This window comes from Lontra canadensis, unplaced genomic scaffold, assembly GCF_010015895.1.
Source record: "Lontra canadensis isolate GAN:19392208 unplaced genomic scaffold, GSC_riverotter_1.0 scaffold10, whole genome shotgun sequence".
NCBI lineage: Eukaryota > Metazoa > Chordata > Mammalia > Carnivora > Mustelidae > Lontra > Lontra canadensis.
This window is the reverse complement of record NW_022631004.1, coordinates 9,908,027-9,934,188: the sequence shown is the minus strand read 5'-3', so window position 1 is coordinate 9,934,188 and position 26,162 is coordinate 9,908,027. Positions and strand designations below refer to the sequence as shown.

At 37.9% G+C, this 26,162-nt stretch overlaps 1 long non-coding RNA gene across 1 annotated transcript in view; it reads right to left on the bottom strand.

Moving 5' to 3' along the window:
* Positions 1-16,483: 16,483 nt before the first annotated feature.
* Positions 16,484-26,162, bottom strand: part of LOC116866736 — a 54,258-nt gene continuing 44,579 nt past the window's right edge. The window contains exon 3 of the long non-coding RNA XR_004382451.1: positions 16,484-16,536. This is a non-coding gene — a long non-coding RNA (uncharacterized LOC116866736). The remainder of the gene's footprint in view (positions 16,537-26,162) is intronic.

Sequence of the window (26,162 nt, the reverse complement as noted above, 5' to 3'; positions counted from 1 at the left end):
TTGGGACAGCTCCAGATTCTTCGGGCGCGGGGGCGGAGCCTAGCGGGATGGAGCCACCTGAGGGCTGAGCGCGGCCTCCATACCTAGCAGGCTTTTCAAACCGGGCAGCGTTCAGAAGTTAGACCGCTTTCAGAAATTAGTTCAACTGACCCAAAGGTTTCCAGCTTGTCATCCTGAATCATTTCCTTCACGGCGCCTCATTAGTATTTGGCTACATTTCCCTGCTGTCTACGGTGCTGATGGAAAAGCGCTCAGCTTGGCTTTGTTACCCCAGGGGCTTGATGCCACTTTATGCAGCTAAGGAAAGTCATTCATTTCCTCCTATCTCAGCCTCTGTTGCAGTCAGACCCATCTTTTCCCTGCCCTCCATAGATACTTTTCCCAATTCTGTCTCCAGCAGGATAACCCAATTTTGAGTTGTGGTGAGCTAAAAATTCAAGATCTCTTGCATAGAGTCTTCCTGCATTACTTTCTGTCTTACTATTACTTTTAAAATTCTTACCCGAAACTCGGTTTTTATATTTACATTGACTAAATATCAGCCTATTAATCTCAACCCATCATTTCGTCCCATCTTTCACTTGGAACTGGAAGGAAGTGAGCTTTCTTGCCCATTCCCTCATATGTATAGAGGGCAAGAGAGGAAGGATTGTTGCTTATTACTTCTCCAAATACAGATGTGCTGGAAAGTGAGGTTTTTATTCAGTTCCTGCTGTCACACACCATAAGAAAGTGACCAGCAATATTGCTCACACAAATCATTCTATTAGCCACAAACTGATTCTGTTTGGAGTACAAACATAACCACAACCCCACTTTTCATTCCAACATCTAATTTGCTGCACCAACATATGAAATTATTCCCACCAAGGAAGGTTACATCATCCATGCAACCGATCACTATGACGACCCATAACTAGGCTCCACATGACCCCCCACAGCAGTAAGGCCTGTTCTAGCTCATGAATTCAGCTCCCAGTTTTCAAACATCACCTTAACACAGCTCCACTGTGACCTCTGTGAATTCTGTTACTGTTCTTGCTGCCTTGCTTGTTTAGGGTTTGTGAATTCCATGCACCTTCGTTCTCACATGAGGCTCCCCCTAGTTTGGCTTTCTGGGTGGCTTTTTCTTGCTTCTTTGCATTATTCCTTCTGCCTGCTGCTTTTTCATTGGCAGTTCTTTGACTAATTCTCTTTCTCCTTCTGCTTGGTATAATATTTCCTAGAGCTAGGGAATTCAGTTAGAGAACTTTGTTTGCAAGTGACAGAAAAACCTCAAATTGGCTTCAGTGAAAAAGCAACGTGATTATTTCCCACAACCAGAGGATGCCAGCTTCAGCTGCAACTTTGTAAACTCAGGGCCTTCTGAAAATGTTCAGGACTCTAGAGCACCCCACCTTTCATCACACAGAATTGATGTCTCCCCCTCTCTACTCCTTCCTCTTAGATCAATTTTATGAAATGGGTATCACTTAGCATGGTTCTTGGTTTATAGGAGCTAATCTCTCCTGAAAGACTGTGAGCTTTTTGAAAGCAGAGATTGTTTTATTTTTCTCTGAATTCCCTGGAATTGTATAGGGATTAGCATATAGCGTATGATCAAAAATGTTTATCGAATTAACGGAATGACTGACAGGATGGCTAGAGGCTCCTCGAGCTGTTTCTTCCATATGTAATTCTTCTCACTGCTTCCTCTCCCACCCCCACTAGAGTTGGTGCGGTGGGAGAGGATACAGTTATAGCTTGAATGCTAATACTAACTTAATAAGATCTAGAGTGCTCCCTTCTGATCTTTGCTCTGGAGAAAAGGTTTTCAGAATACCTCAGCACACAAAGAAGCAAATGACAATCATTTAGGGGAAACCAGTACATCTTAACTACTCTCCCCACAATTTTTCCCAAAGTGTTTCTGATATCTCAATCATCACTTCAATCATCCCAATTATTACAATCTTCCACGATGAAAATTACTCTGAATCATGCTTTACTGAACACATCCCCAAGGAATATCCAAAGAAAGGATATATGAGGTAAAGTTTTTGAATTCTTTCATGTCTGCAAATGTACTTATTTTGCCTGTGGTCATTTGGCAGCATTGGGCATTTTAGGTTAACTATCATTTCCTCAGTTTAGAAGGTATTGATTTTTTCCCCCTAGTATCCAGTGTTAATCATGAGAAGTCTAGTGCCAGTTTTCATTCTTTTGATGAGATCTTGTGATAAGATCTGTGTCTGCAGTGATGACCCCAGATGTCTGTAACCTAAAATGATAAAGTTTATCTCCTGATTACAACTCGTAACCATCCCCAGTCAGCCTTGGGTTTTGTTTTCTCCATACTATCTTCAACAGCAGAACCCATGCTGAGAGGATTATTACCCTCTTGCCCAAAGCTCTGCTGGTTTGTGACGGAGAGAAGAAGAGCGCAAACTTCATATTAGCTTTTAAAGGCTCCGTCCAAAATTATATCCATCATTTCCTCTCCTATGTCATTGGTCACAAGTCACATGGCCATGCTCAATTTTAAGGGAACAGATTACTTTGATCTTACCATGAAAGAAGAACCAGATCTCTGTGAATGATCGTAATGATTATCCCAGACCTGTTTTTTTCTTCAACTCAGGCATTTTTTGGATTTTTTAAAAATTCTTTCTGTCCTCAAAATTTCAGGGGGCTCTCTAATAGAAATGGTCAGCTGAGTATTCACATTCTTCCTCCAATCTAGATAACTGTTTTCTATTTTTAAAAAATTATTTCATTTTCTCTTTTTCTATGATTCTTGCTTATTAAATGTAGACCTAAATCTGTCTTTTTTATTCCTTTTTTCCCCACTTTCATTCTCTTTGCTTTTTTGTTCTAAAATTTGGACATTTTGGATGGTATTTTTTTTCAGTATTTTATTGATTTTCTTGTGGGTGCAAGAAGTCATATTTTTTAGCCTTTGCCAGCTTTTTAAAGTTTATTCTTTCGTGGATGTATTAGGTTTTTATGGATGTACAATTATTTCTAAATATATGCATTAGTTTTGTCCTGTTTTCTCTAAATTATTTTTTTCTCTAGAAAATTATTTTTTTCTATTAATGTTGATGTTTCTCTTTTATGTAGCTTTATGTTCTTTATTGCTATATTAGTTAGCATTATATAATTAGCTTCCAGGGACAGAAAAAAATTACAGAATTGGAATGGCACTCCACTGATTCTCAGTTCTTTTTGTCTTGCCGCTCCACTATATATGGTTACCACTCCTAAGGTCACTCGTTGTCCACAATGGCCCTTTCCAAGCTTATATCTGTATTTTATCTGAAGGAAGGATGCATAGGGGAATGATGGCATGCTCTCTCCAAAAAGATGAACATATCCCTTCTTGCTACACATACCACTGGCAAGGACTTCATCACAATGCCACCTTTAGCTTAGAGGGCAATTGAAAATATGATCTTTACTCTGAGTAGCTTTATGATTTGCTTAAAGTCAAGATCCTACAATTATGGAAAATAAGAAAGGGTGGATAATAAGGGACCATCAGCATCAATCCTAAAGATGTCAGTTCATCTGTAAGAAAGAAAGACTGGATCTCTTGCGTGAGTTTCCTCTATTGTTATCTAAATGGAACTTTTCTCCAAGTTTCCTCCTTGGGTAAGAATTTCCAAAGCTCTGGATAAAATGGGCAAGTCCTGTTTCCTTGAGTTTCTTTTAGGGTGACAAAATAGGGAGCCAGCTATCCAGCTGTGCCCTCTATGCTAGAAGAAGCCAGGCCTGAGGTACCAACCTGTGCACTGGAGGGTAAACTATCTGTTGAACGTTCATTCGAAGTCTTTAAGAAAGAGTTATGGTTTAAAGTATTCCTTCCTGCACCTGCTCCCTGCCTAGAGGTGAGGGCGTTAAATAGGCGGTTGAGTGGTTAAATTTATCATGTTCAGACTTTATTTTTTTCCTCTTATTTTCAGCCAACGTCCTCATTTCCTTGCTCCTTTTTAACCCTGTGGATGGCGAGCAATGAATGACTCCAGGGTTTCTACTGGAAGAGTGTCCTCAACTGCTCCAGTACTGTGGCTTGCTCTCCCTGTTTCATCCTTCACTCCCCTCCCTTCCACAGTGTATCGTGAGACCGTTCTTTTTAACTCTCTTATCCACTGACATCTACCTTATTTTCATCAGGTATGACTATGTTTGTTTGTGGTACTTGTACATTTTTATTTCACTGGGATCTCAGGGAGGAAAGGGCTCAGTTTGTCAGCTTCTGAACCTTTCTCAGGAATGGAATGCTAAAGTAAGTAAGACAGAGGAAAACTTAAGGGACAGAAAAGAAAAGGAGGGAAATTATAGGACAAAACTAGAAAATGGGCTGAAAAGTGACAGGGAGGCATCGATTAAATCATTTGGTCAAGTCACCAAACTACCTGTCTTAAATTTATAATAGACAAATTAACTAATATAATTATCTAAAAACTTGGATCAAATTCATTTATTTGTGTACGGGTTGGCTATTACACATTCATCTCCTCTTCCTAAAATATATATCTTGAGGAAATATTAAATTCCAGTGGGACAGTATTAGGTATCCTTCTATTACTCTAGTTGGGAGAGAAGAATATGACATAACAAGGTCAATTTCAGGCTTCCACCTTGGAATATGATTTTTTTTTAGATTGTGTTTATTTATTTGAGAGAAGGAGAGAGGCAGAGGGGGAGGGAAAGATATGAGGGAGCCAGATATGGGGAGGGAAAGATATGGGGAGATATGAGGGAGCCAGATATGGGGCTCCACCCCAGGACCCTGGATCATGACCTGGGTTGAAGGCAGACATTTAACCGACTGAGCCACCCAGGAGCCCCCTAGATTGTGAATTTTGAGCATTAAGAAAAATAGCCTGAAAATGTTTGGCACTTATTTCATAACAGCAGTGAGCTGCCCAGATAATTCCTGCCAAGAAATCATTAATGTGATTTCGGTTTCCTTAGCCTCAGAACAGGCATTGATTGATTCCTGCCAGTTTCCAAGCCCAGCCCTTCAAATTTCTGTCCATTCTCCTTTTGCCTAAAATTCTGTTGCTTGGGATTAAATCCTAACTGACATAAATGTTGGTACCAGACACTGGATTGTGGGAAAAGGAACTTCAGGGAAGTGTTCTTGAGACTGATCATCTACGTCAAGGCGAAAAGCAATGACGTTCTGGTTCTTGTCCTTACAAGCAAAGCTTGTAACCCCTTTGATGAAAGAGTAATTTAATTATCAACTGAGATTACTTATAAACAAGTTTCCATTGAGGAGTAAAACCCTAACAGATCATGAAGCTACCACCACCAGAGATCATCATCAAACAGTGAAGAACTGGGAGTGCTGGAGGTTGAGGACTTGCTTCTGGTGACACTTCATAATACAAGCAGGGGAGCAACAAACTCAAAATAATTATTCCTGTTCTCAAAGCATGGGCTAAAACATTTTCTATAACCATCCTGGAGCCAAAAGCCAAGTGACTGAATCACAGCAGGAGCTGATTGTATAGCCTAGGAAGGTAGATCTCTGCTGTGAATATTAGGGCATTCATCAGAAAAAGTGCTACTTTAACAGTGCAAATGGAGTTATGTGGGCACATTCAGAAGACTCTGAGCATCCTATGCCAAAGCCCAAGGGCCCTTGGATATATCTTCCAGTGAAGCATCTTTGCTTAGGAAATCTCCCTCCTTTGTCTGACAGAGCTATTCTTCCCACTTGAAGATACTCTTACTTCCTTGCCTGAGGTGCCCTTGAAGAAAAAAACCATCATTTCTTTCTCACTCAACATCTCATAATATCCAGATCTGTAATTAGATGTAAATCCCACTGTGTTATGGCAGACAAAAGTGAAAACTGAAACTCCGAGAAGGCTCATATGTACACACACACACACACACACAAGCACATATACATGCACTTGTGCGTGCATGGAATTTGCTAGTTTATGTCAGCCAAACTCTAGGGACATTGTTTTTCCTCCAGAATGGGTTTTGAGGGTGCTTGGACAAGGAATGTCATATCAGAAGGAATGAATTTGTCAAGATGGGTTTATTTTCCAAAGACTTTAGATTCTATGTGCTATTTTGGGTGATTAGGTATATTTTATTTAATAGTTTCCTGGTGTAGTTAAAATGTTCTGGCTGAATGGACAGCAATTTGTGTTGCAAAAATTTTGGTTTAATTTGGTTTAATTTTGGTTTAATTTGGTTTAATTTAAAGTCTTTCAGAGATAGGAATTTAGGGTGCATATATCATATATGGCTCACCTTCTAACTATGTTCCCTGAGAAAGTACTGGAAAATTTCCCTTCAGATCCCAACAATTTGTGATCTAAAGAGGAAAATGCCATTCTCTGTGAGTTCTCTACTAACTTATTTCCCTCAGTTGAGTGCTGATGGGAGGTGTTATAACCGAGAAGAGCAATAAGACCTTAAAGGAGATGTAAAGTTCCCAGGGTAAAACAGGTCAGTGGGATTATTAAATCTCAGTGGGAGATTGGGTATATCTTCCATAATATTCAGCCATGCCATTGTGTTCATCAGAATAAGCTGATCTACACAGATTTGTGGCTACGGTCAATTGGTCATGACATTACTAGGAATCAAACTAATGGGTAACTTTTTTACTTAGAATTTAATTTGTATAAGGAAAGAAGAAAAAAGATCTCCTAAATCTGATAAACAGAAGCCTGGCTTGAGTTACCATAATAGACAGTAAGGAGTACTAATTTTTCATTATATTCCAAAAAGAGAACTGCAGCCCCTTGAATGAAACCCTGGGGTTCAGCCACAACACAAAAGTGCACCCTGTGTATCTTTCTCCTTTTTTTTTTTTTTAAGGTTAACTATATTTATTCACTCAGGTAACTGTACTGGGGAAAGGAGTATACTCAAAGCTTCTGGGTAGTTAGATATAATACACTAACTCTGAGTTAATGCTAATGCTAATTTTTAATCCATTTTTAACAGATTTAATGTAAATTAATTGTTTTTTTTTAATCTAAAATATGTGTGCTATTGTTATTTTTCTGATGGCAGGAATTTTTCGTGACCACCTAACCCACAGAATAAAGGTTATTATGACAAAAGAGAGTCAAGGAGAGGAAGCTCTTAAGGCTCCCCATTTATGGAGCAATTACACGGGTCAGATAATCAGATTCACCAGACTCTAGCAAGGCTTACTCAAAAAAATTTTCTCTGGGCAAAAGGAAAGACAGAAGTGGAGGCAAAAAAGCAAAATGCAACTTCAGATTGGTTGTGAGCACCCACATACAACTTCTCCGGTCCTCCCTCAGTTGCACATGATGCCCTTTGTCTCTAGAAAAAAGGTGTGCCAGGGATCTTTTATTTATTTTTAGATTTAAGTCTTAATATATACTTTATTTTTTTCAGTAATTATTATTCCTTCTTGTTAAGGAATAATTGAAAAATTATTGGAAAATAGAACTGCATATATTTAAAATGTACAATGTGATGGCTTAATATACATATGCACTGTGAAATGATTACCAACACCAAGGTAATTAACATATCCTTCACCTTGTAATTTACTCTTTTGGTGTGTGTGTGTGTGCTGAACTTCAGATGTACTGTCTGCAACTTCCAAGTATAGAATATTGTATTATTAATTACAGTCACCATGCTGTACATTAGATCCTCAGAACTTAGTCATCTTATAGCTGAAAGTTTATACCCCTGGCCTACATCTCCCCATTTCTTCCTCCCTTCAATCTCTGGCAACCACCATTCTATACTGTTTCCATGAAATTAGCTTTTTTTAATATTCCATATATAAGTGATACCATACAGTATGGTATATATATCTTTCTCTGGCATATATATATATATGTCTTTCTCTGGCTTATTTCACTTAGCATAATGCCCTCTAGGTTCATCTGGGTGGTTGCAAATGGCAGGGTTTTATTCCTTTTTTATGGCTAAATAATATTCCTCTGTGTTTTTGTGTGTGTGTGTGTGTGTGTGTGTGTGTGTATCACATTTTCTTTATTTGTTCATCTACTGGAAGGCATTAGATTGTTACCATGCTTTCACTATTATGAATAATCCTGCAATGAACATGAGAATACAAGTATCTCTTTGAGATACAGATTTTGTTTCTTCCTGATATATGCCCATGAGTTAGGTTGCTGGATTATATGGTAGCTCTAGTTTTTAATATTTTGAGAACCTCCACATCGTTTTCCATAATGGCTATACCAATTATATTCCCACAACAGTATATAAGAATTCCTTTTCACAAATGGTCTTTATACTTCCCACTGGTCACATAGCCCAAAGCCCGCTGTGTAAGCTGGTAAAATAGGTACAGATTATCAATCTATATATTTTAATAAATAGTGTAGATTAGTCCAGAGTGCATTCAGGGGAATTTCAGATGTTAAAAAGCATATTAAATGTCACTGGTTAGTACATTTCATTTGTATCTTGGCCAGTGGGAGAGTACCAGGCTCCAGGTATCCCTGGGATCAGCAGCAAGCTAACCCTACATTTGCAAACCAAAATCATAGGTGAAAAGTAATATCACATTCGTGAGGGAATTTCACATTTGAGAAATTTAAGAGTGATAATTCTTCGTGTATTTCCATTTAATTCCCTGAGTTAATTGGACCAAACAGATGTATGTTCTTAAGAATAAAAGAGTAATCATTGTGCTGCTGTTCATGATAGAGCCTTCTTGCTAAAGCAACGTGGGAAGCAGTATGTACTCCCTAGCTCCATATTTTGATTAATAGAAAAAACAGAAGAGATTTACTCTTACTTAGCAGGAACAGTAGTGCGCGTTTATTTTCCAACTCAGTAATCTGTCAGGTTTGGCTCTTTGCTGCAAGTTAGTTCGCAGGGACTTTAATTATCTTGCCGTCTTGTAGAATATCAGGTTGGACCATGACACTGATGGGTCGTTTAATAGAACCTGGAGAGCAAGAAATAGCAGCACTCTCTCTGCCTGGGTACTATAAATACATGCAAAAAGGGACAATATACGTCTTACGAAAACACAGGAGTTTTCTCCCATCAGTGAGGTTTTGGGGGGTTTAGATGGACGGATACTCCAAACTCCACAAAGGAGTGGAAATCTGCACACCCAACCAAAATGCGTATTTGCATCTCTTTGGACATTAGAGGCTGCCATGAATCATGGTCTCTCCTCACATCTGCAGCTGTCACCTGCCTTGAGATAGTAACTGCAGATCTTATTTTCTGGCCCCAGGATCTGTCCTCTTCTCTGTCCTTCCCCTGTCTTGTTCACAGCTTCACAATGATTTTGTGAACATCTGAAATCATTCCAATAAATTAATTTTTTTGATTTGTAACTTCAAAAAATTGATTTGTAAGTTGATTTTTCTTACTTACAACTAAAGAATGTTACTTTACGCAATTATTAAGAAAGTACTACAAATGAGATAAAATTTAATTAAAAAACACAAATTAGTACGTGTTAATTATGGATAATATAAATTATTCACACTGAACATTTTAGAACATTATACGTTTTCTAAAGTCATGGTTGAAACTCTAAGATTCTATTAAGAAATTGCATTAAAGATCATACAGAATTATATATGTTTTTCTATTTTTACATAGAGATTTGATAAAATTAGTTTAAAAATTGAGGCCAAAATATCCTATTTGTATAGTCAGATGATGATGCACATTTTTTTTAACCTGGCTAAAAATATAAAATATTTTCAGGTTTTACTATTTTCTATTTGTAAAATAAATTAGGTGGAAAAATCTAGTCAATATTTATCGATCTTACATAAACAGTGCACTGCACTAGATATTCTAAGGTAAAACAAAAAGCCATTTGCTTATTGATGCTTGCAAGTAATAATTTTTATACTGAGTTTAGAGTGGAAAGCATTTTTATGGATTGTACCAAAATGTAAAACACTCTTATAATTGCCCTAAGTGTTTTGCAGTTAAAAGAACCTAGAAAAATAACTTTTAAGATTCAATCAAATATAATCAGCAAATAGTTGTTGAGCTATGTGTTCTCAAATTGTCCCTCTGTTTGACAAGATTTTGTAAAATGCAAGGAAGCTGGAAAAGGAGAAGCAGCAAGCTAAAGGCACGGTACTCAGGCATACTGATGTTAGGAAGGTGCATTGGAAAACTGAGGGTGTGGGAAATAATTGCCTTAAAACCATCAGCATCTAAGAAGGCTGGAAAGCCTTTAGGACCTAGCTTGAAAACCTGTTACCTTGCTTGACATCCAATATATATTACCTTTGTTTTAAATCTAGTTTTGGTTGTTTTTTTTCTCAGTGGATGCAAACCACATTGTTTTTAATCCCAAAGTATACAAAGAGCCAACTTTCTCTTATAATGTCTTATAAATAGTAGTTGCTATTAAAACTCATTTCCCCATTTTTTTCAGCATTTTTATACTTTGGGTTCTGTTCAGTGCATTCTGTTTTCTCAGATTGCTAAATCTGCCCGTTAAAAAAAATACCATTTGAATTTGAACATACATGCTTTTTGCTAATTTTATTCATTTTGTGTCTCCACACACTGGAAAAAGTTACAGTGTTTTCTACAAGTGCAAACAAATTTCCACAAAACAATATGCTTCAGTAATTGTCACATCTCTTGAAACCTTAATTATGTGTGCACATCATAATAAACACACATGTGTACATACATATCTGTTTATTATATATACAAATATCATTCTGAGATATTAAGAGATGTATCAGTATTTTCCCAATGAATTCAGAAATGAAAATTTCCATTTTCCAAGAACAAATATCTAACTGTATATCTAACTGTATGGAAAATTTTAAATTCATGAACAAAATAATAGAATATAATCATATTTTTCAAAGAGTATTATAAACCAGATGACAAATACCATATTTGGTGAAATTCTACAATAACTTCCAGTTCAGTCTCATAGGAAAACGACTTATTAAATAAAAGTATACATAAAAGCTGAATTAGAAAAAAGAAAATAAAAGAGTAGCAGTGCCAAGTATTAAATTTGAAAGTCTAAATCCGTTCATCCAACCATCTAACTAACCATCCATCTATCCATCCATCCATTCTACATTTCAAAAGGTCATGTATTCTGCTAGGGTAGGAATATAAAGATAAATCATGACAGCTAACTCACAGCCTAGACGTCAAGACAGATATGCAAAAGAGACAACTGTTTATGTGTTTTCAAGTTCTGTGACCCATCTGTACCAACGTCAGAAAGAACTGGACTGATGTTCTTCTCTTCTTAGTCGCCTAAGTTCTAGCCATTCCATTCTGCTCCTCAGGCTGTTCCTAATTCTCTCTGTTCCTGACTCATTTCCTCTATGAGGTTCCCAACTTGGCACTCAGATCTGACTCTCCTCTGATACTGACCACAGAATTCCCAGGCATTCACGCCTCTGAGTTATCTGCCTTCAGCCAGTTTACATAACCAATTATCCTAACAGAACCCGGTATGACACAGACCATCATACCTGATGTGCCTTCCTGAATCATCCGGTCCTGTGGACGGCCACAGCACCATGTGACAAGTGCTATAAAGATAACATTGCCTTTGGTACCTTGAGGAGGGACTATGCAGCTGTCCAGGACTGGGCGGAAGTTTGACAATCACAAAAGACTTCACAGGCAATAGTGCTTGAAATGTGATTTTTGAGCCTTCAAAACTGAGGAGAGGTGTGCCAGGTATACTGAGGAGAATAGAAAGGCAGAAAACATTGGTCCCTTAGATACACATGAATTCTAGAATATAGGGGCATAGAGCTGTGGAAGATGAGACCATCCCCAAAACAATATAGCAATATAAAATTTTGAACTCCAACCAAGACAATGAAAAACTGAACACACAATAACATATTCATTAATTTAGTATATTTGGGATTATAACTGGATAGATATTGATTTGATAGTATTAGTCATAGTCAGGACATGGAAAAATTATGAATGCCCCTCAAGAAGATTGAAATAGTCATTTTTTAAAAATAAAGTTAAAAAAATCATCAGTTCTCTATGGGTGAAATTGGTTAGTTATAGAAACATTCTGCAAAGAACCTTGGGTTACTTGACTCCAAAGCTATTCTCCTAAATTATGATTTTAATTAACTTTCTTTCCTTATATCCTATGTTTACCAATCATAAGTATAATTTTCTTCTCTTTGTAGAGTTTCCTAAATGGATGGAAGGTGTGCTCTGATTAACCAACGTGAATATTTAAGTTCTTCTGGAAATTATATTCTCACTGTAAATTAATTAATTAATATATTGTCATTACAAATGCACTGACATTTGGCTTATGTGTCACCATGTGTGTTTAGTTATTTTTATGTGAAAGCCTTTAGTAAGATTGATCACCACTGGATACACTGCAGTCATGGTTCTGGATTTGCAAAACTGAGAAACAGGTCTTTGAGTTGAATAACCCATCCAGAAGGGGCCATCTTACGAAGGCCAGGTTAGCAACCATTGGCTATCTTGGTAATACCTCTATCTTGACCCTCTTTGTTACAATAAAAATTATGGGTTTATGTGATTTTTAAGTAACATAAGGGACCATCAAGGAAAATAGAAAGTCAATGAAATAACATAACCAGGGAGGCAGAATTTTGGATATTATAAAACAAAGTGTTAAAAAATAATAATTTCAGTGATTCTATGAACAATTTTAAGTAGTAACATATTTACACTTTTTCTAGGATTATCAAATAATTGAGAATGTCTTATCCATCACAGCAGCCATAAGAATGCACTCACAGACCACTGACTATAGGGAGTGTAATTAACTATGGGTCCCAACTACTGTGTTTTGAAATTTGTGGCCCCACACCTCTCATGGGTCATTCCCAGCCAAAGACTGCATAAAGCAGAGGAACTAAAGCAAACCTGTTCTTGATTTCTCTGAAGGCCAACTTTGGCTTAATGATTCCCTATGGTTTCCTCAAATCTCCTAGCAGTCTAGGGTACCTTTACCAAAAATCTCTCTCTCCATCTCCTTTATTTGAGATCAGAAAGGCATCAGAGCCTGATGGCTCTCTTAGCCTTCTCCAGCTCTCTCCCTATTTTCTCTCAATATTTCCTCAAATAAAATACTTGCATATTACCAACATCATCTTTGTATCAGCTCCTGAAGGACCCCGACCAACACTTCCAAAATTTTTCCTAAATTCTCTTCAGTGTTTTATGTCATGAAACACAAGGTCAGAATCCCAATTGGCTTAACCCTCCCAGTGGGCAGAATATTGAAATGGCAGAATATTGAATGGCCTATCCTCTTGTTCACTTTACCCAGATAGAGAAAGTGCTTGAGAAAGAACCCATGCTGATATATGGGCATTGTCTAATAGTTTTCCTGAATGATCAGAGACCTGGAAGAAGCAAGATTGCTGACATGGAAGTTTGGGGAAGAGTTATATGGGTAGACTACTTAGAATAGACCCAGAGTGGACAGAAGAAGCTCTTAATAACCAGGTAGACATACTTCCCTGCTCAATGAAGGTAAACTTATTCTAGCACTTACTCAATGATTTATGGGCAATGTGATCATACTTGTAGGAATGGAAGTAACACGTGGATAGGATAAGTACAAGCACTGTTCGTCCCAAAGGATGATCTGGTCTTTGCTACTGCCGAGAGCCCATTTTGCAAGCAGCAATAAACAACCCCATGTTCCTGATAGGATACCATGTCCTGGAAGGGCCAATCTTCTCGCTAGTAGCAAGTTCATCATATTCTGTTCCTCCAGCACAGAAGAGGTGGTGTTTCGTCCTAACTGGAATAGACATGGATTCTGTATATAGATTTGCCTTCTCTATTGTCTATGCTTCTGACAGCAGCATCACCTCTGAACTTAGAAATGCCTTATTTATGGCTATAATGCAAATGGATTCTAAGGGACAAAGTAAGGGAGTTTGTTGATAGTCATGGTTTAACTGCTTTTACACATAATCTATTATCCATAAGTAATGGACCTTATAGAAAGAAATAAATGAAGACTTAGAGCTCCAGATGACACACACTACTTTCTAAGTTTGGGATGTTGTGCTACAGGATACAGTATGTACTCTGAACCAGGAATCAATGCATGGTGCTGTTTTTCAGAGGCAGGATACCTGAGTCCAAGAACCAAGAGGTAGAACAGGAAGTGGAACTGTCTGATATACCTAATATTTCATTTGCAAAAATTTACTTCTCAATAACACAACTCTAAGATGTGCTGAGTTAGAGCTCTTGGTACCAAAGGGGGAAATGATTCGACCAAGGGACACATTTTGTTTCCATTGAATTAGAGCAGCCGAGACTGCTATCTGATGTTTTGGTTTCCTCATAGGGCTTATAATATTGATAGGATGGTTGATCGTGACTATCAAGAAGAAAAAAGGAGAACTATGGACGAAACCAAGGGGAACACTGGAGTGCCTTCCAGAACCTCTGTGTCTATTATTTAAAGTTATTAGAAGACTACAATTATCTCATATATTTGGGGATAGCAAGGGCTTGTATCCAATCAGAATGCATTTTCACATTATTCCATCACTTAAACTGATCAATAGAAAAAATTAAAGAATATGTACCATGGAGAAGGAAACTTGTACATACTTTCATACAGTCTTGCATGGCAAGTTATAGAAATAAATAAACTTTCATCTACCCAAAATATTGAGATGAAATCATATCAGGACCTGAGGGATGATGGATATTACAGAACAATCTCAGACTTGGATTTGAGTGCTGAGGCAGGTGATACTTTTGGTTGATTCCTTTTGGGTATGGAATGATCATTACTCTGGTTGTATAAAAGAGAATTGTATCATGGAAGGTAGTAACTATTCTTTTTAAAATATGTGTTAATATGGGAATATTGGTGTATGCTGACAGTGGCAGCCAGAGTAGTAGATCATAATGGGAATTTGTCCTTTTTTAGTCACTCAGCATCTGAACCTTCTACCTATATTTTGGGAAATCTTGCATACTACAAGAAGTCAATTTTCAGGAATAGAAGCTCAGAAAGTTACTTTCTGAGACTACTTTGCAGTGAGGGTATGGACACACTGCCAGTTTCAGCCAATTAGACACATCTGCTTCAGACTTTGAACCAGGAGGGAGTCATGCAAAGACATAATGATCATGCAGAAAATGGCAAGTTGCTGAGAGCGGTAGTAGTCATCATGTCGTTTTCAGACGCAACACTGTCCAGAACCCAGGGCCAACACTGATGGATTCAGAAGGCCAAGGTGGGGGCATCTGTGCCAACACACTCCCTCTGACATCAGAGTACTCACAGGACAAGTTATGAGGTAGGATTTAGAGTATTAGACAAGGCTTCCTGTTTGGTATCCAACTCTGAATATTCTGTGAGGGATCCAATATGATTCTAACAAAATTGCATCTGTTTATATCAGCCAGAGCTAATTTTTCCTCTTTGCAGTTAAGGCTCTGATTAACATTCTACCGTTTCTGAACGGCTAATTTGAGAAACTTTGGCTCTGACTGCCCAGACTAGACTGTGTTGCCTTTGCATGCATACAAGGTCAGCCCCAACCTGCCAGATACTAACCCTACTGTTTGAATAATTTGTTTCAGGCCTGATTAGGATTAGCTCTGCCTCTAGAGCTTTGTGAAGCCTTCCATAGATTTGCAGCATATACTCCGTTCTGCCATATTGCTTCAGTTAACTTTCTGACTTCAAAGTCCTTGCTCCTACTCATTATCTTCTATGGACTTTGATTAATTATGTCTCACAGATGGGAATGTTCCATTTGAAGGTGAGAGGTCTCCTCAAGACTCTTTCAAATCACATCATTAATATAGTCTCCATGTCATCTGACTGACTACCACTTACTGATAAGAACAATCATTTTGATTAGCAAGTTATATTATTAAAACTTCTAATATCCACATCAACCATCCTGCACCTTTCACTTCATTAATGTACCCCTCATATCTTAGCACTTGCCCTTCATAAGTGTATCTTTCACTAACTTCCTCTCTGAGGAGAGAACAGCATGGTCCCGGCACCCTGGTCAGTCTGGCTCCCACCACTGGAATCACTGCTTCTTCCGCTTCCTGCCATCTGAAGCTCCCGGTGTGCTTTTCTCATGGCTCAGGTTGGCCTTCTAGCAATCCCAACAATCGGAATAACACAGCACTTTATATTTCATCTAGAAATGCATGGCTTTAACTTGGGTGATTGGAGAAGAAAGAATAAGAGAAAGCTTATTGAATTGGAAGAAGTTAGTGACTCCAGAATTCCTGAGTCCAGAACTTCCTCGGCACTCCAGTCAGTGATTTTTTTCATATTTTTTGAAGCCTCACACTTTCCTCTCTTCTGATCCCAGAATTGCTTTTGAAATGATAGCTGGTTTTGTGAAAAGAAGAAACCCTTAAAGGTGCAGAGGGATATCTAACTAGACTGTTTTAACTGAAGAAGAGCTTACTGAAAATAAAATGAACTTATTTTATGCACTTAATTTTGTGTGAAATTCATAGGATGAAGGCATATTTTTGTAAAAGTAGAATCTTGCTGGGTTGATGAGTCCTACTGGTTTCCTAACAGAAAAAAAAAAAAAAAATGGGTGTCTCACTGGAAATAAGTAATAAGCTTTGAAAATTCTCCAAATCATTTTTCCTTTTTTTAAACATTCAGATTGAAAGATGAGATAGACAGTAGTGCTGTTGAAGATCAAATAAACTACCAATGCAAGCATTCTCAGTAGATGGAGCCCATCCTGAAAGTCATTAAATACATAAATTCTGAAAGAGCACATCAGTGTCATGTTTCATTGCTCCAACAACACATCGAGAAAAGGGTAAAGTATTTTTTAAAAACTTGACACTTAAATTGTTTATTTCAGTGTTTCCATTTTCCCTTTCATTACTTTTGTTCCAGAGAGAAAAAAGTTGAAAATCACAATAGAAAATTGAAGATGTTTTCCAATAGCTTATTCTTCTAAATATTGATGAAATTCTTAACAAAAATATTTTCCATTTTTCCCCCTGTTAGTGCCACCAAAATTTCTATGCAAATGATTATTTAATCAAGAGCCATGTATATAGTCAGCTCATAGAAGGCTACAGGTACCAAGGAGGACGTATCAAGAGGGTTTGAAAACAGTGAGAGGAAGTGGTTGTCAAGTGAAACTCTGAGCTACAAAAATCAACACTTAAAAACAGACTAAGCACCTGTAAAAGTAACCCATTGTGCATAAAACACTTACAAAGTTTTGCCTCTGACACTGAGAACTTATGGGTATTAAGACCTACTTGCATTTTTTGGAAGTTATGCTTACAACTGGTTCTATTGAAATATAAGTTGCCCAGAAGAGGTACTATCATGACTGATAAAAACAGCAGAATGGAGTGGTTGAGGAAGAATTCGCCAAGTGTCCTAAATCTGCTATCTCCAGAGAAACTGGGCTTGACTCCAATGACCAATTTCAGTTATCTAGCCAGAGACTTCCCTACAGTAATGCAACCCTGCAGTGTTCAAAGCCTGGCAGACCCATCTTATAAAGACATCTGACTCCTTTCTTATTTTGTATTCATCAATAAACTTTCTGATCTATGTTTACTTTTCTCAGTGAAATGGGAAGTTATGTCCTAAGTAAATGGTCAGGATTTGTTGCCTTGTCAAATACAGATTCAAACATAAATTGGCATTCTGGTGCATAAACTAGTCTTCTCAGATTTTTGCTTTATATAAATCAATTGCTACATCCTGATTGCTTCTTCGTGAACTGGCTTTTTTTTGTTTTTAGTCTATCAAGCTGTAAACTACACATTGAGCTAGTGCTTCCACCAAAGACTGCTTTCTCATGACACTCTACAAAGAGGCTGACTTTAATATCTTTTTGTTGCCCCAAAGAGTATTATAGCTATTCAATTTGTCAATTTTTTCTAACCTGGAAATACATAGGAGTGTAAATTAAGATGAAGTTTACTACTATAATCTTTACTAATCTTCATACAAAGAAGGACTGCATATTTAGGAATAAAATTATCATTGCAGAAATAAAGTATTTTATAAGCAGTATCATTTTCCTTCAAATCCTTTCAAAATAAGAAGGTATAAATCATTACAAATTTTAATTCAGAACTTGGAATTCAAAATAATGTGTTTTACACTTGGCTATTCACCTTAGCAGACTAATATTTAGAACAGGGTTTTGGTAAAATTTTTAAAGTTTTTACTTGGGAATCTTATAGTTCTTTCATTCTTTATCCCGTGTGAAATTATGAACTATCACCTTTTTATTCCAATATTATTTTAAATGTACTCAGCAATATTTGTTATGCTATTGCATATCACTTTCAAGTGCTGAATATACAGTACTAAATGAGCTCCACTCTAATGAGCATTTGGACATTTCATTCCAGTGGGGGGAATGGGACATACAGCAAATAAGCAAACAAGATGATTTCGGGGCTATGAATAAGATAAAAGAGGATAATATAATCCATATAATCCATGATTTTGTGTGTGTGTGTCAGTGTACACGTATGTTGGGGGATGTTTGTTTAGAGTGGAGTCTTAGAGAAGGCCTCCATGTAAAGTGTCCTTTGAATAAATGATGGAATGGAATTGTTGGGCACAGAACTTGGGGTGGGGAGGTTTGGGTGGGGAACCTCATAGGTAGAAGGAATAGAACAGGCGAAGCTCCAGAGGTAAAAGCAGAGCTGACATGTTGCCCTGTGGCAAACCAACAAGTCAGGTGACTCCCTGTGATTGCCTCTTTCTCGTGTTCACACCTTTGGATAATCCCTTCTCCTTGTGTGTGAGTAGTACCTGTGACTTGCTTCTAACAAATAAAATATGGCAAAAATGATGAAATGTTACTTCCAAGATTATTTTATGTAAGACTTCATCTTGTCATCAGACTCACTGTAGTGTGTGTGTGTCTCTCTCTTTCTCATTAGCTTTTGAAAAAGCCACAACCCCAAGAAATCAAATGCTCCCAAAAAACACACCAGTGAGAAAATGGATGCCTCCTTAGTTGAGCTTTCACATGAGAACTCAGCCCTGGCCAACCCCTTGATTGCCGCCTATGAGGCTCAGTAGAGGACCTCAGTAAGTCATGCCTGGACTCCCAACCCACAGAAACTATGAGATAATAGATGTGTTGTTCTAAGTTGTTAAGTCTGTAGTGATTTGTTACTGAGCATAGAAAACTAATACACAGACAACAGTCAGAATACACATTTGAGGGGTGTGTAATGATCTAAGGGGACAGTGGGTATGTATGAAATGAGGTAGAGGGGTGACTACACAGAACCTTTGGCCATGATATGGAAATCAGATATTATTACAAGTGTGTTGGACTGCCACTTGAGAGATTTAAGCAAGAGAGTGGTGTGATCTTTTTGACATGTTTAAATGTCTCCTGGCTATTTGTGAAAGATAGGCTATAGGAGGCCAAGAGTGGACAAGAAGACTTCTCAGTGGGCATCTGCATTCAGTAGATTGGCAAAAGAATGAGGTGGCTCAAATTAGGGTAGTAGAAATGGAGTATGGTGAGAAAGAAGCCAAGGAAATTTTTTCAGTGCTGCTACTAAATCTGAGACATTTGGATTCAGCAACTAGAAGGATGGTGATTCCTTTACTGCAATGGAGAAATCTGAAGGAGGCAAAGTTGGGTCTCAGGTGGAAGAGAAAGGGCAAATCCAGGGTGCTATTTTGACATCTTAAATTTAGGAAGTACATGAGGTATTCTGGGGGAAGATGTCAAGATGTTGTGGAACAAACAGGTCTGGACCTCAGGATTAGTGATATCTATTTGGATGAAATACTGATTGTAGTTAGTACCAAGAATGGGCTGAAAACCATCAAAGGCGGATGTGTTAACAGGCTACATAATAAAAATTAAATACATAAACTTTCTTTTGAAAGAGAATAGAGAATTTTGCTCTGCCAACATCTAAACAAGCAAGCTACTATCACTATGTTTGACAACATTCACAGAATAATTATTTAATGTACACTAAGTATTTGCTTGGAATTTGGAGAATGGGAGGAATGTGATATAGTAAAACTAAGGTTGGCTAAAATCCAACTTCAGCCTTCTGTGTGGCCGGCTCCTATCTGAGGCAGGGCTTCCCATTTCACTCTCACCACTAACCCCCATCTCCGCCTCACCCCCCAACCCCATTTCCATTTGAGCCATTTTTTCAGCCCCAGTGAGCTGACTCTACTAATCTACCTCCACTCCTTAATGGTTTTATATGGTCTCTTTGCTTCCAGGCTTCCAGCCATTGGTCAAATTTGTTTAATTAGCAATTTTAATTTAGTAGTTAGAAATGATCACTTTCGAAATAAAATTGCCTAATGGGATACATTTAAACCATACCTTCTCTTACACCAGCTGTAGTAATGCTAACATATGACAGCCATGGATTATGGTTAAAGAGTCAAATAAATTGATAATAATAAACTACGGGTCTACAAAGGTGTGATTTGGTTAAAGGAAACAGAGATAATCCCTCACTGGGTTTTTACAGTAGGATTTCTCACTTCTCAAGAGTGACTTATCTTTCTTTCATGAGCTGAAAAAAACCTGGAGCTTGCAAGTGCCTCAGGCAAGTGAGTTTGAAGGTCTTCTTCGAGACTGAATGAAAGATAATAATCAAAATCTAGGTCAAGATACTATTTATTCTATAGAGAATTGTTTAAGCTAATGCTTTAAATTTAAGTCAGAACACAATTTAATATATGATTCATAACATGCCTATCAGATATTCTTAATGACTGCACACATTGTAATCTCATTCGGACTATTTTACTTTGAGCAATTTTTTAACATCAAGTAGTACAGCCATTAAATTATCATTACAAAGATATCAAACTTCCTTCATTGCATCTAACTATTTCTCAAGATACAGGTATGCAGTATGAGTCTAAAAGCTTTAGGAACTTCGATATAGTTTTCAGAGAGAGAATGAAAACAAAGGATTTGAGGTTAAAAAAAAGAGTAAAACAGACTAGAAAAATTGGCAGGGAAAATGGATCTAGTCTGATGCAGGACAAGGAAAGTTTACTCTTGGATAACTAGAAGGAAGCCACTACTAGTTATCATTAGCAATAGCACAGGCATACTAATTTTTGTAATCACCCCAAAAACGTAAGAAGTGAAAAAAAGTTTGAGAATGACACAATAAAATTTTATAAAGTCATGAACAACTGGTGGGAGAGAAAATAATTATCCATCACAAATACTATTCTATGGGGAAAATGAAGCTATACTGCATATGCTCTACATTTCAACAAAATCACTCTAGTTTATACTATATAACAAGTGAACATTTGGCCTTCAAGAATATCTAAATGAACTACATTAAGTACTTCACTCTGAAAGTTTATTTTATCTTATCAATTTGTTCAGACAGTTGATTATGAAAATGGGTTCCATATGAAGAAATATACATCACACCATGAATGAAATTAAGATAAAATCAAAGTGAATCCCAAAAGACTCAGAGATAGCTGCCCTGCTAATAATCTGAAAATAAGAAAATAGATCAAAATTGCACTCTCAGGTTAAAGACTGCACAAAGCAAGAGGACTATCTGGAAGAAAATAATAAAGTGTTAAAAGAGGTAGAAATAACATGTTTGAGTTCTGTTAGAATAAGAGTTATAACGTGTATGCCCCGAAGTCTACAGATACTAAGGAGGTGGATTAGATAGCCAGAGCTCTGAACTGTGGGATGAGGGATTTATTTAGAGTAAAGCTCACACACTCGGCAGTGAACTTGGAAAAGGAGGCCATTTCTGATTAGTCCTTGAAAACAAGGAGAGTGAAGTATGGCAGTAGTAACTGGCTAGAGGTCTAGAGGGAAGTTAGATCCCATGAAAGAACAAGGGATTAATGAGAACAAGGCCAGGTTTCTGACTCTGTTTTATGACCCCAAAATTTCAATGAACTTCCAATCAACTTTCTCATAAAATGATGACTAACAGTCACAAGGTTAGATGGGTGTAAGGACTCCTAGTTGCTAATGAATTTCTGTAACTGCCAGTGGCTCATGGAAGCTTTCTGGGCAAAGGGAGATCATCCAGTCCAAATTACAACTGAGGAATTGAGGTCCAGAGAGATGAAATGATTACCCAGCCAAAAATGGACACAGAGTTAACATAGGCCAACCACCTCTTTAAAAAGTCAGGCCTTTATCCAATCCAATATCCAATCCAATCCTACAATAAAGGCGGCATGTCATCTATCCTTCAGAGACAAGATGTATTATGGACATTTACAAGTAAGCCCTGAACTGCCTTTTCAGCTAACCTGTTTGACTTTCCTCTAGCTAAACAGAGTATATCACAGAGAAATAATAGAACGCAATTGATTTAAGTTTCATTTCCTTTTATTTCCTCTTTTCTTCCTCATGGAGTTGCGGATGAGCAAAGAAATAGCCAAAAGTCCAAAAGCCCCGATGCAGCTAAGCATTACTACTCACGTTTATTTGATACAGATAAAAAGCCCTCATCACATTCTAAAATCTCAAAGAACCCAAGTGAATCTGGAGCCAGCAGAACGAATTCTCTGGAATATAATGACTTGCAAGCTTCCCTCAGATTTCACTGAAGCTTATCGTATGAAACTGAGGCACTATTTCTCTTACCATGGAAGGAACAGTAGTAACTGAAAACACAAATGGCCTACTGGTGAGTTGTTCCTGCCCATGATTCTGTTCGCCTTCCCATCTTCTGCACTGGACAAGTGTAGGCAATAGGTGATCTTTAGACTAGGGAGAGGAAAAAAGTATCCCTTTCCACTCCTGAGCACAGGTCAGCACACTCAGACACATTTTCTGAGGAGAATCAGCTCATTTCTTTCTGAAGAATTGCCATTCAATCCACACCAGTCTATACAAATGTCAAAGGGGAAAATCCTGGAGACTTCTTTCCTGAGATGTCTAGCTCAATTCCACCACCTTTCCTGGGCTCACAGCCTCGCTCCTGGTGTGTTAAAAAGCCTCTGTGGCCATGGCTGAGCCCATCTTCCTAGACTTTATTTTAGGTCAGCCGCATCTCCCAGTCCCAGATGATCCCAGTCCCTTGGTCTTTAGAATCAATTCCGCCCAGTCTTCCTAGGGCCTGCCTGATCCCATGACCCAGCCTCTATCCAGAATTATCAGTCATTTTCTCCTACCTTATTTCTCTTGCTAGACATGTCCAGGAGAAATTTTCTGATTTTGAGAGCAATGGACAGAGTAGCTGAGGAAGAGAAAGACACATCCAAAAAGATCTGACCCAAAGGTGGAATACCTAAAAGAAATCAGTCCCATCTCCCGGCAAAGGTGAATCTTCTGGTGCCTCATCACCTGTATCTTTGAGTATCTCCTTCCTGGCTGTATTCGGTGCAGATTTTAGGAAGAATGGGCAGAATACAGGAATAGAAAATTGATTATTCCTCCCGAACAATCCATTTCTGGGTGTTGTTGCATGAATTTAAGTTCTCTTTGTTGAAAAGCTTTATGTATCAGTCTATTAGGATGGTATCGTGTCACATGATATCTACTCCAGTAGAAAAAAGAAAGGTACTTGATTTAATTTGCCTGCCTGACATGGTGATGTTAAATACCTTATTCAGATACCTTGGGAACACGAGCAGAGGTCAAAGATACCACTGTGTGTTTCAGACCCAAGGAGACCCAAGGCTCCCAAGGAGAGGAGGTGAAAAGTGGGAGCTGAAACCCAGCCCATTTCTGCTGGCCTGCCTTGGGCCCTAGACAGGGCTGCAATCCTTGGAGGGAAGAGAACTTTTTTTTTTTTTTTTAAGATTTTAGTTATTTATTTGATAGAGAGAACGATCACAAGTAGGCAGAGAGGCAGGCAGAGAGGGGGTGGGGGGGGGAGAAGGCTCCCTGTTGAGCAGACAGCCCAATGTGGGGCTCCATCCCAGGACACTGAGATCATGACCTGAGCTGAAGACAGAGGCTTAACCCACTGAGCCACCCAGGTGTCCTGGACTTTTTTTTTTTTTTTTAATAATTTCTTTTTCTATTCTAGTGCCTGAGCCTGGGAAATTACTTTTCTTCTTCTTTCTTTTTTCTCTAAAGGAAAAACTAAGTCTCATCACTTAAGTAGACTGTGTATGGAAAGTGCAAGATAAGTAATTTGGCTCAGATATTTAGAGTAAAGGGGCTGAGTGAAATCAACAGCAAGTTTTTAATAAAGTCCCACATCGCCTCGATAGTAATAAACATGGAATGGATGTTCACTGTGAATCAGGTACCATACAAAGATCTTTTTCATGTCATACGTCATAATGTATCTCCAACAACTCACTGAAACAGCGGCCATGGCTATTTCCTCTTTTAGAGGTGAGATCATCCAGTCACTGCATTTTACTCCCAAGTTTTTTGGTCCAATCTCAGAAGAGATGATATTTGTTAATTTTTAAGACTAAAATGGTAAAAAATAATATCCTGCTTGCATGAAATGGTGGCACCATGATGAGTATCAAAGTCATCATTTGTTTTATGACAAGTTGGTCCTTTATGTTTTTAATAAGCATCCCATCTTTACCTTGCCGTTTAATGCTTTTCTGGGTGACAACTGAAGTGTACTACATGTGTGTATTTTGGGTGCCATGAGTGTGTATCTAGACATAAAACACAACATGACAGTCTCAGAATAGAGATGATTTCAGATAGGTTATCCATTATTACTGTTTTCCTTTCAATACAAATTCCTTCTTCTAGTCCTATGCTGAGAAGTATGGTACTTAAAAGGGATTTTATCTATCAAATATTTATTATATTTATCTTTTCATTTCAAGCCTTCTATTTTAAAATAAGTATCCTCCTGTCTTTTTTTTTTTTTTCATTTTCAGGGTTCTGATGATTAATTTCATGTGTCAACTTGATTAGGCCATGGTACCCAGATACTTGGCCAAACAGCAGTCAAGCTATTTCTGTGAAGGTATTTTTTTCAGATAAGAGTAATGTTTTTTTTTTTAATTTTATTTTTTATAAACATATAATATATTTTTATCCCCAGGGGTACAGATCTGTGAGTCGCCAGGTTTACACATTTCACAGCACTCACCATAGCACATACCCTTCCCAATGTCCATACCCCCCCAATCCCCCTCCCCCCATCAACCCTCAGTTTGTTTTGTGAGATTAAGAGTCACTTATGGTTTGTCTCCCTCCCAATCCCATCTTGTGTAATGTTTAAATCAGTAAACTGTAAGTAACGAAGATAAATGAAAAGAATGAAGTCCCTGGAGGAAGAAGGAATTTTGCCTTCAGTCTGCCTTAGGACCTGCTTAGGACCTGCTGGCCTGACCTGGGGAATTTGGAATTGCAGCCCCCACAATTGGAGGAGCCAAGAAATCTCGTTAAAATAAGTTTATCTGTCCCTCGGTTTCTCCGTCTTTCTCTCTCTCTCTCTCCACACACAAACACACACACGCATGCACATATGCACTCACATTCTTGGGGTTCTATGCCTCTGGAGAACCCGAACTGATACACAGGTTTTCAATTCTGGCCTGGCACATAGGCTGTCATGTTATTGCTTACCTTTGCTTTCATTAAGAAGACCACTAAAATTCCAGTGGAGGCCGTGTCCACATTTCTTATAACCGGTGTGAATATAAGCATCTCTTATTAATTGCTGTTGATTAGCCAAAAGGCAAATATTTAATTAAACCTTGAGAGATAATAAAATTGCACATGAATTATCTATCTAAGAGCACCTAGGTCCGCACATTTCATTAAGATGATTTAACTAATAATCATATCTCTTACACTCAGTCTTTGTTTGAGCAGGTTGATTCTTTCCTGGTTGCTTTGTTTTGCTTTTTTTTTTTTTCTTTCTGGAGTTCCCTAGAGAAACAGTGTTGTTTTTTTTTTCCTAATGTCATGTTTGTTGATTTGTATTTACTTTGCTTCTTATCTCTGTCCCCTTAGAAGCTCTGCTGATCATATCACAGATGAACACTTTTGTTTATTATACTTGAAACCGTACACTCAAGAGAAAACATTGACCAGACTGAATGATAATGAATCCTCAGAAGAGGAAAGATTTAGTTGGCAGTTAAAGCAAAACTCGGTTTTCCATTGGTGTTCTTACATGGCTTCTATTTCCTAGGGTTTTCCTGGGAACGTAAGAAATCCAGAGGACAAGGGGGTTGGTTACTCTGCTACTGGTCGAGTGGGTTTTAAAAGTTT